The sequence below is a fragment of the Leuciscus leuciscus genome (genome assembly GCF_965113295.1).
Source record: "Leuciscus leuciscus genome assembly, contig: HAP1_SCAFFOLD_421, whole genome shotgun sequence".
In the NCBI taxonomy this organism is placed as follows: domain Eukaryota; kingdom Metazoa; phylum Chordata; class Actinopteri; order Cypriniformes; family Leuciscidae; genus Leuciscus; species Leuciscus leuciscus.
In genome coordinates this window covers 24,443-36,663 of record NW_028118318.1, presented here as the reverse complement: position 1 = coordinate 36,663, position 12,221 = coordinate 24,443, and positions in this window count along the sequence as shown.

Below are 12,221 nucleotides of genomic sequence, written 5' to 3'. Positions count from 1 at the left end.
GAAACGGGGTTTTAGGTTCTCAAACGTCACATTATGCGCCAGAAAATGCTTACGTCATGTGAGCGCCCTATGTTCAGAGTTTGTTCCATACTGTCTATGAGTTTGTTTGGCTACTATTTGATCATGGATGCTGTTAAAGTGGTACTCATTTTTACTTTTGTGAAAACGCTTTTGGCCTGTTTGCATTTGCCGCGCTGTCTGTCCACACGAACGAACCTCGCGCCATGTCTATTGTTTTGAAAGGAACAGGAAGTCGCTCGTGCTATTCGTCGTTGTCGATTTTGAGGATTCTGATTGGCTTGCATGGCTTTATCCTTCTCCTTACACTGCCGCCCCTTTGTATTTATGCGGGTTGATGTAAACGACAACTTTTTTTGAAAACGATATTGCGTGCACGATGTTATTTTTGAAAACGGAGGGGGAGAAATATTCGTTTCTCTAAATACCCGGCTATGTGTAAATGTGGCCTGAGACTGTTGTGTTACCAGACTTGGAGTGTTGCTCTTGTTGGTGTATGTTAAGCTTAAGTGTGTTGTTACGCTTAAATGTGTTGTTACGGCTGTAGTGTGCAGCTTTGAATTGCTTGCCCATTGTTGAGTGTTGGAGCAGTAGGGAGTGGGTGCCATTTTTCTTTTCTCATTTTCTCCTGTTTATTGTTAGTTAGGAAGTAAGGTAATGGTGCGTTCACACCGGACGCGAATAGCGCGTCAGGCGCGAGTGATTTCAATGTTAAGTCAATGCAAAGACGCGTTACGCGCGTAAAAAATTCCTGCGGCGCGAATGAGGCGTAGAGCGCGGCGCGGTAGACGCGAATACGCCTCATTCGCGCGTCAAGTTCGCGCGAATGGCGCGAATTGAGCGTCTGGTGCGTTAAGCGCGTTACGCGCGAATGTTTTATGTAGTGCTTTTTGTGCATTCTCGTGTTTGACGCGAATTCGCGTCTGCCGCCCGAGTTGAAAAATCTGAACTTCTGCGTCAATTCGCGCCGCGTTAACCAATCAGAAGCCTGCTTCAGCTGCTTGCTGCTGTCACGTGGTGAAGTGACAGTTTATAATGTTATTTTATGTTTATGTCAATACATTATTTTGTAATATGACTAAAATGCACAACAAAGCAAATCTTTCACATAAAAACTCGATTTCAATATATGAGAGATACTCATTTTGTATTGAATGCAATTTATTCCATATCTATATGAAACATTATTAATCTAATGTGAAGACAACAAATACAATTTAGTGTATACAAACTAAAACAAAAATCACAGGTTTCACTTTTGGAGGCTGGCTCCATTTATTATCAAAACAAAAATAAATGACAGATTAGGTGGGTGCGGGCGAGGGTGAACCTCGCGCCGGGCTGTACAGCGCGGGCTCGTCAGGCAGCGACCACTCGAGGCCGAGGCCTTATACGGCCTACGCTGTCCTCGTCAGCGTCCTCACCGTTAGGTCCACCAAACCTAGGTCCTGGACCAAATTGTGAAACTCCTGAAACCCTCCGGAGAGTCTGGTGGACCCGAGTACAGCGACGATGTCCCCTACGCAGCTGTTTCTGCTCTCCAGAGCATATACGAGCGGTGACTCTCTCGATTAATGCTAATGCTAATGCTCGATAAACATCTAAAAAAGATGGCTGCCAACGGGTTTCGAAACTTTCGCCTCTGACGCGCGTAAATGTCGCTTCAAACTTTTGTTTTTACGCGCGTCAATCTCGCTCTTGACACGCGAATGTACACATGTGGTCAAGCGTCAAACTAGACGCGGCAGGCGCGAATTTGACGCTCTATTCGCGTCCGGTGTGAACGCAGCATTAGAGTTCTGTTGTTTATTTGTGTTGATTGTTGTAGGTCAATTAGGTGTTCCTTCTACCGGGTAGTGAGATCTTTTGTTTGTTTTGGCTTTACCTGCTCCTGAAGAACAGGCTTCATTTCTTTTTCTTTTGGAGCTGTTTGTTTAGGATTCTTTTTGCACTGTATTTATCACTTATTGTAAATAAATGTATTGGAAATCTTACTTTGTCTATTGTGTGCTGGGACTCAGATAGGTTAACTTTTCTTTGTCGCTGTTCATTTTTGCTTTAAAGCTACTTTCCCTTTTGCCCCTAGAAAATGAATTGGGAACGTAACAGTGGTATTGTGTAATTATTCGAATAGAATTGAGTCTTTTCTCTCTGTTTTGCATGCGTCGTCATAATCATTATTGTTATTGTTGTTATTATTATTTTAATAAATTGTTTTGCCTCTGTCACAGTGTATTCTTAACCTGAATTAGCACTGTTCATATAGGCAACACCAATAGGTGTCATGTAACACAAAATAAACCTATGTTTTCTTCATGATACAGGGCATAATCTTAGTTTCGTTTTTATTTTGTTACCATTAGACATCACTGGGTTTTAATTTGAGGTATGAAAACCTGACGATGCCACATATTGAAACACAAATTCATATAACATATTAATTAGCCTGTCATTTTCTTCATTTTCTAAGTCAATAAAGGTTATGTTAAATGAATAAATGTAGTGTAAATGTTGTAATGAAACCAACTGTACCGTTCAAAAGTACTGTTTGTTGTTGTATTTTTCAAAACTTGAAACTTGTGTGTGTGTGTGTGTCAGGTGGATTTTTTTAATGTTTTTGAAATAAGTCTCTTGCACTGCTCCCCCAGCCTGCATTTATTTGATTAAAATATAGTAGCCTAGGCTATAAACTACAGTATTGTGATGTATTATTACCATTTTAAATAACAGTTTCTATTTGGACATATATAAAAAAAAAAAAAAAAAAAGTTTTTTTTTCTTTTTTTTTTTTTTTCTGATTTCTAATTGTAATAACGATCTCATAGCTTTATTTCTGCAATTGTAAATGCAGTGAAAATATATTATTGGCACTTCTGTGTATGCACTGCAAAGATGTATTTTCCTTGAATGATTTAATTTGACTGGTGTTACCGTCCCAGGACGTATGCATTTGCGTTTTCTAATGGGTAAGTGTCATTCATTGATTTATTGAGTGTGTGTGCGCGTGCAGCCAATGGACCCAACGGCCTGCTGGGAGTTGTAGTTTTGTTGTACGTTGTATTTATACCACAGAAAGGCCCTGTCTTTCACTTCGATGGTAACTAAAAAAAATTCAAGCTGCGATTTTTCACGATGGATATCCTCGCGCGATCGAGTGTAGATTGTGTTAAACACGACAAGAACCAAAAATTCTGCGTTTATTCCTTAAAACAGTCGGTATTTCCCATATTGCTTCTCCTTTGCAGCTGCCATTGGCGCACGTCACGATTATAAGCGCTTGCTATTGGCGTAGGCAATGTTTACAGCACGATTATCAAGTATGTGGTGCGAACGCAACGGAACAGTCAGATTTACCATAAATGAACATGGTGAGTAACATTTTATAAACAATATTGTCAATATTGTTTGTTTTCCCTCTATTTTGCTGACGAGAATTTCAAAATAAAGCCCTACCAGAGTCTCAATGCAACAACAGACAGTGATTGAAATTTTGTGAACCATTACATAATCCTATATAGGCTAATTATAAATTCAATTGTTATTATACTTTACAATATTACTGTTTGTTGTTGTATTTTTCAAAACTTGAAACTTGTGTGTGTGTGTCAGGTGGATTTTTTTAATGTTTTTGAAATAAGTCTCTTGCGCTGCTCCCCCAGCCTGCATTTATTTGATTAAAATATAGTAGCCTAGGCTATAAACTACAGTATTGTGATATATTATTACCATTTTAAATAACAGTTTCTATTTGGACATATATTAAAAGGGTTTTTTTTTGTCCAATTTCTTGTGCTCCTCCCTGTCCTAATCTAGGTGATGGGACCTACCAGCTGTTCCTCATCAATGGCAAGAGGATCCAGTATTTAAGCAGAGCCGGGGGGGAGAGAGACTGGGACTGGGACTGGGACTGGGACTGGGACTGGGACTGGGACTGGGACTGGGACTGGGACTGGGACTGGGACTGGGACTGGGACTGGGACTGGGACTGGGACTGGGACTGGGAGAGGTTTCTTCTCCCAAGAGCCTGAGGCCCCGTTTACACGATGGGAAAACGCAGATATTTCCCTGCGTTTTGGCCTGTCATTTACACGAAAACGCAGTTTTTATCCCAGAGAACGATTATTTCTAAAAACTCCGGCCAAAGTGGAGATTTCTGAAAACGCCGGTTATGTGTTGCCGTGTCAACTGGGAGAAACGGGGTTTTAGGTTCTCAAACGTCACATTATGCGCCAGAAAATGCTTACGTCATGTGAGCGCCCTATGTTCAGAGTTTGTTCCATACTGTCTATGAGTTTGTTTGGCTACTATTTGATCATGGATGCTGTTAAAGTGGTACTCATTTTTACTTTTGTGAAAACGCTTTTGGCCTGTTTGCATTTGCCGCGCTGTCTGTCCACACGAACGAACCTCGCGCCATGTCTATTGTTTTGAAAGGAACAGGAAGTCGCTCGTGCTATTCGTCGTTGTCGATTTTGAGGATTCTGATTGGCTTGCATGGCTTTATCCTTCTCCTTACACTGCCGCCCCTTTGTATTTATGCGGGTTGATGTAAACGACAACTTTTTTTGAAAACGATATTGCGTGCACGATGTTATTTTTGAAAACGGAGGGGGAGAAATATTCGTTTCTCTAAATACCCGGCTATGTGTAAATGTGGCCTGAGACTGTTGTGTTACCAGACTTGGAGTGTTGCTATTGTTGGTGTATGTTAAGCTTAAGTGTGTTGTTACGCTTAAATGTGTTGTTACGGCTGTAGTGTGCAGCTTTGAATTGCTTGCCCATTGTTGAGTGTTGGAGCAGTAGGGAGTGGGTGCCATTTTTCTTTTCTCATTTTCTCCTGTTTTTTGTTAGTTAGGAAGTAAGGTAAGAGTTCTGTTGTTTATTTGTGTTGATTGTTGTAGGTCAATTAGGTGTTCCTTCTACCGGGTAGTGAGATCTTTTGTTTGTTTTGGCTTTACCTGCTCCTGAAGAACAGGCTTCATTTCTTTTTCTTTTGGAGCTGTTTGTTTAGGATTCTTTTTGCACTGTATTTATCACTTATTGTAAATAAATGTATTGGAAATCTTACTTTGTGTATTGTGTGCTGGGACTCAGATAGGTTAACTTTTCTTTGTCGCTGTTCATTTTTGCTTTAAAGCTACTTTCCCTTTTGCCCCTAGAAAATGAATTGGGAACGTAACAGTGGTATTGTGTAATTATTCGAATAGAATTGAGTCTTTTCTCTCTGTTTTGCATGCGTCGTCATAATCATTATTGTTATTGTTGTTATTATTATTTTAATAAATTGTTTTGCCTCTGTCACAGTGTATTCTTAACCTGAATTAGCACTGTTCATATAGGCAACACCAATAGGTGTCATGTAACACAAAATAAACCTATGTTTTCTTCATGATACAGGGCATAATCTTAGTTTCGTTTTTATTTTGTTACCATTAGACATCACTGGGTTTTAATTTGAGGTATGAAAACCTGACGATGCCACATATTGAAACACAAATTCATATAACATATTAATTAGCCTGTCATTTTCTTCATTTTCTAAGTCAATAAAGGTTATGTTAAATGAATAAATGTAGTGTAAATGTTGTAATGAAACCAACTGTACCGTTCAAAAGTACTGTTTGTTGTTGTATTTTTCAAAACTTGAAACTTGTGTGTGTGTGTGTCAGGTGGATTTTTTTAATGTTTTTGAAATAAGTCTCTTGCACTGCTCCCCCAGCCTGCATTTATTTGATTAAAATATAGTAGCCTAGGCTATAAACTACAGTATTGTGATGTATTATTACCATTTTAAATAACAGTTTCTATTTGGACATATATAAAAAAAAAAAAAAAAAAAAGTTTTTTTTTTTTTTTTTTTTTTCTGATTTCTAATTGTAATAACGATCTCATAGCTTTATTTCTGCAATTGTAAATGCAGTGAAAATATATTATTGGCACTTCTGTGTATGCACTGCAAAGATGTATTTTCCTTGAATGATTTAATTTGACTGGTGTTACCGTCCCAGGACGTATGCATTTGCGTTTTCTAATGGGTAAGTGTCATTCATTGATTTATTGAGTGTGTGTGCGCGCGCAGCCAATGGACCCAACGGCCTGCTGGGAGTTGTAGTTTTGTTGTACGTTGTATTTATACCACAGAAAGGCCCTGTCTTTCACTTCGATGGTAACTAAAAAAAAATTCAAGCTGCGATTTTTCACGATGGATATCCTCGCGCGATCGAGTGTAGATTGTGTTAAACACGACAAGAACCAAAAATTCTGCGTTTATTCCTTAAAACAGTCGGTATTTCCCATATTGCTTCTCCTTTGCAGCTGCCATTGGCGCACGTCACGATTATAAGCGCTTGCTATTGGCGTAGGCAATGTTTACAGCACGATTATCAAGTATGTGGTGCGAACGCAACGGAACAGTCAGATTTACCATAAATGAACATGGTGAGTAACATTTTATAAACAATATTGTCAATATTGTTTGTTTTCCCTCTATTTTGCTGACGAGAATTTCAAAATAAAGCCCTACCAGAGTCTCAATGCAACAACAGACAGTGATTGAAATTTTGTGAACCATTACATAATCCTATATAGGCTAATTATAAATTCAATTGTTATTATACTTTACAATATTACTGTTTGTTGTTGTATTTTTCAAAACTTGAAACTTGTGTGTGTGTGTCAGGTGGATTTTTTTAATGTTTTTGAAATAAGTCTCTTGCGCTGCTCCCCCAGCCTGCATTTATTTGATTAAAATATAGTAGCCTAGGCTATAAACTACAGTATTGTGATATATTATTACCATTTTAAATAACAGTTTCTATTTGGACATATATTAAAAGGGTTTTTTTTTGTCCAATTTCTTGTGCTCCTCCCTGTCCTAATCTAGGTGATGGGACCTACCAGCTGTTCCTCATCAATGGCAAGAGGATCCAGTATTTAAGCAGAGCCGGGGGGGAGAGAGACTGGGACTGGGACTGGGACTGGGACTGGGACTGGGACTGGGACTGGGACTGGGACTGGGACTGGGACTGGGACTGGGACTGGGACTGGGACTGGGACTGGGACTGGGAGAGGTTTCTTCTCCCAAGAGCCTGAGGCCCCGTTTACACGATGGGAAAACGCAGATATTTCCCTGCGTTTTGGCCTGTCATTTACACGAAAACGCAGTTTTTATCCCAGAGAACGATTATTTCTAAAAACTCCGGCCAAAGTGGAGATTTCTGAAAACGCCGGTTATGTGTTGCCGTGTCAACTGGGAGAAACGGGGTTTTAGGTTCTCAAACGTCACATTATGCGCCAGAAAATGCTTACGTCATGTGAGCGCCCTATGTTCAGAGTTTGTTCCATACTGTCTATGAGTTTGTTTGGCTACTATTTGATCATGGATGCTGTTAAAGTGGTACTCATTTTTACTTTTGTGAAAACGCTTTTGGCCTGTTTGCATTTGCCGCGCTGTCTGTCCACACGAACGAACCTCGCGCCATGTCTATTGTTTTGAAAGGAACAGGAAGTCGCTCGTGCTATTCGTCGTTGTCGATTTTGAGGATTCTGATTGGCTTGCATGGCTTTATCCTTCTCCTTACACTGCCGCCCCTTTGTATTTATGCGGGTTGATGTAAACGACAACTTTTTTTGAAAACGATATTGCGTGCACGATGTTATTTTTGAAAACGGAGGGGGAGAAATATTCGTTTCTCTAAATACCCGGCTATGTGTAAATGTGGCCTGAGACTGTTGTGTTACCAGACTTGGAGTGTTGCTATTGTTGGTGTATGTTAAGCTTAAGTGTGTTGTTACGCTTAAATGTGTTGTTACGGCTGTAGTGTGCAGCTTTGAATTGCTTGCCCATTGTTGAGTGTTGGAGCAGTAGGGAGTGGGTGCCATTTTTCTTTTCTCATTTTCTCCTGTTTTTTGTTAGTTAGGAAGTAAGGTAAGAGTTCTGTTGTTTATTTGTGTTGATTGTTGTAGGTCAATTAGGTGTTCCTTCTACCGGGTAGTGAGATCTTTTGTTTGTTTTGGCTTTACCTGCTCCTGAAGAACAGGCTTCATTTCTTTTTCTTTTGGAGCTGTTTGTTTAGGATTCTTTTTGCACTGTATTTATCACTTATTGTAAATAAATGTATTGGAAATCTTACTTTGTGTATTGTGTGCTGGGACTCAGATAGGTTAACTTTTCTTTGTCGCTGTTCATTTTTGCTTTAAAGCTACTTTCCCTTTTGCCCCTAGAAAATGAATTGGGAACGTAACAGTGGTATTGTGTAATTATTCGAATAGAATTGAGTCTTTTCTCTCTGTTTTGCATGCGTCGTCATAATCATTATTGTTATTGTTGTTATTATTATTTTAATAAATTGTTTTGCCTCTGTCACAGTGTATTCTTAACCTGAATTAGCACTGTTCATATAGGCAACACCAATAGGTGTCATGTAACACAAAATAAACCTATGTTTTCTTCATGATACAGGGCATAATCTTAGTTTCGTTTTTATTTTGTTACCATTAGACATCACTGGGTTTTAATTTGAGGTATGAAAACCTGACGATGCCACATATTGAAACACAAATTCATATAACATATTAATTAGCCTGTCATTTTCTTCATTTTCTAAGTCAATAAAGGTTATGTTAAATTAATAAATGTAGTGTAAATGTTGTAATGAAACCAACTGTACCGTTCAAAAGTACTGTTTGTTGTTGTATTTTTCAAAACTTGAAACTTGTGTGTGTGTGTGTCAGGTGGATTTTTTTAATGTTTTTGAAATAAGTCTCTTGCACTGCTCCCCCAGCCTGCATTTATTTGATTAAAATATAGTAGCCTAGGCTATAAACTACAGTATTGTGATGTATTATTACCATTTTAAATAACAGTTTCTATTTGGACATATATAAAAAAAAAAAAAAAAAAAAGTTTTTTTTTTTTTTTTTTTTTTCTGATTTCTAATTGTAATAACGATCTCATAGCTTTATTTCTGCAATTGTAAATGCAGTGAAAATATATTATTGGCACTTCTGTGTATGCACTGCAAAGATGTATTTTCCTTGAATGATTTAATTTGACTGGTGTTACCGTCCCAGGACGTATGCATTTGCGTTTTCTAATGGGTAAGTGTCATTCATTGATTTATTGAGTGTGTGTGCGCGCGCAGCCAATGGACCCAACGGCCTGCTGGGAGTTGTAGTTTTGTTGTACGTTGTATTTATACCACAGAAAGGCCCTGTCTTTCACTTCGATGGTAACTAAAAAAAAATTCAAGCTGCGATTTTTCACGATGGATATCCTCGCGCGATCGAGTGTAGATTGTGTTAAACACGACAAGAACCAAAAATTCTGCGTTTATTCCTTAAAACAGTCGGTATTTCCCATATTGCTTCTCCTTTGCAGCTGCCATTGGCGCACGTCACGATTATAAGCGCTTGCTATTGGCGTAGGCAATGTTTACAGCACGATTATCAAGTATGTGGTGCGAACGCAACGGAACAGTCAGATTTACCATAAATGAACATGGTGAGTAACATTTTATAAACAATATTGTCAATATTGTTTGTTTTCCCTCTATTTTGCTGACGAGAATTTCAAAATAAAGCCCTACCAGAGTCTCAATGCAACAACAGACAGTGATTGAAATTTTGTGAACCATTACATAATCCTATATAGGCTAATTATAAATTCAATTGTTATTATACTTTACAATATTACTGTTTGTTGTTGTATTTTTCAAAACTTGAAACTTGTGTGTGTGTGTGTGTCAGGTGGATTTTTTTAATGTTTTTGAAATAAGTCTCTTGCGCTGCTCCCCCAGCCTGCATTTATTTGATTAAAATATAGTAGCCTAGGCTATAAACTACAGTATTGTGATATATTATTACCATTTTAAATAACAGTTTCTATTTGGACATATATTAAAAGGGTTTTTTTTTGTCCAATTTCTTGTGCTCCTCCCTGTCCTAATCTAGGTGATGGGACCTACCAGCTGTTCCTCATCAATGGCAAGAGGATCCAGTATTTAAGCAGAGCCGGGGGGGAGAGAGACTGGGACTGGGACTGGGACTGGGACTGGGACTGGGACTGGGACTGGGACTGGGACTGGGACTGGGACTGGGACTGGGACTGGGACTGGGACTGGGACTGGGACTGGGAGAGGTTTCTTCTCCCAAGAGCCTGAGGCCCCGTTTACACGATGGGAAAACGCAGATATTTCCCTGCGTTTTGGCCTGTCATTTACACGAAAACGCAGTTTTTATCCCAGAGAACGATTATTTCTAAAAACTCCGGCCAAAGTGGAGATTTCTGAAAACGCCGGTTATGTGTTGCCGTGTCAACTGGGAGAAACGGGGTTTTAGGTTCTCAAACGTCACATTATGCGCCAGAAAATGCTTACGTCATGTGAGCGCCCTATGTTCAGAGTTTGTTCCATACTGTCTATGAGTTTGTTTGGCTACTATTTGATCATGGATGCTGTTAAAGTGGTACTCATTTTTACTTTTGTGAAAACGCTTTTGGCCTGTTTGCATTTGCCGCGCTGTCTGTCCACACGAACGAACCTCGCGCCATGTCTATTGTTTTGAAAGGAACAGGAAGTCGCTCGTGCTATTCGTCGTTGTCGATTTTGAGGATTCTGATTGGCTTGCATGGCTTTATCCTTCTCCTTACACTGCCGCCCCTTTGTATTTATGCGGGTTGATGTAAACGACAACTTTTTTTGAAAACGATATTGCGTGCACGATGTTATTTTTGAAAACGGAGGGGGAGAAATATTCGTTTCTCTAAATACCCGGCTATGTGTAAATGTGGCCTGAGACTGTTGTGTTACCAGACTTGGAGTGTTGCTCTTGTTGGTGTATGTTAAGCTTAAGTGTGTTGTTACGCTTAAATGTGTTGTTACGGCTGTAGTGTGCAGCTTTGAATTGCTTGCCCATTGTTGAGTGTTGGAGCAGTAGGGAGTGGGTGCCATTTTTCTTTTCTCATTTTCTCCTGTTTTTTGTTAGTTAGGAAGTAAGGTAAGAGTTCTGTTGTTTATTTGTGTTGATTGTTGTAGGTCAATTAGGTGTTCCTTCTACCGGGTAGTGAGATCTTTTGTTTGTTTTGGCTTTACCTGCTCCTGAAGAACAGGCTTCATTTCTTTTTCTTTTGGAGCTGTTTGTTTAGGATTCTTTTTGCACTGTATTTATCACTTATTGTAAATAAATGTATTGGAAATCTTACTTTGTGTATTGTGTGCTGGGACTCAGATAGGTTAACTTTTCTTTGTCGCTGTTCATTTTTGCTTTAAAGCTACTTTCCCTTTTGCCCCTAGAAAATGAATTGGGAACGTAACAGTGGTATTGTGTAATTATTCGAATAGAATTGAGTCTTTTCTCTCTGTTTTGCATGCGTCGTCATAATCATTATTGTTATTGTTGTTATTATTATTTTAATAAATTGTTTTGCCTCTGTCACAGTGTATTCTTAACCTGAATTAGCACTGTTCATATAGGCAACACCAATAGGTGTCATGTAACACAAAATAAACCTATGTTTTCTTCATGATACAGGGCATAATCTTAGTTTCGTTTTTATTTTGTTACCATTAGACATCACTGGGTTTTAATTTGAGGTATGAAAACCTGACGATGCCACATATTGAAACACAAATTCATATAACATATTAATTAGCCTGTCATTTTCTTCATTTTCTAAGTCAATAAAGGTTATGTTAAATGAATAAATGTAGTGTAAATGTTGTAATGAAACCAACTGTACCGTTCAAAAGTACTGTTTGTTGTTGTATTTTTCAAAACTTGAAACTTGTGTGTGTGTGTGTCAGGTGGATTTTTTTAATGTTTTTGAAATAAGTCTCTTGCACTGCTCCCCCAGCCTGCATTTATTTGATTAAAATATAGTAGCCTAGGCTATAAACTACAGTATTGTGATGTATTATTACCATTTTAAATAACAGTTTCTATTTGGACATATATAAAAAAAAAAATAAAAAAAAGTTTTTTTTTTTTTTTTTTTTTTCTGATTTCTAATTGTAATAACGATCTCATAGCTTTATTTCTGCAATTGTAAATGCAGTGAAAATATATTATTGGCACTTCTGTGTATGCACTGCAAAGATGTATTTTCCTTGAATGATTTAATTTGACTGGTGTTACCGTCCCAGGACGTATGCATTTGCGTTTTCTAATGGGTAAGTGTCATTCATTGATTTATTGAGTGTGTGTGC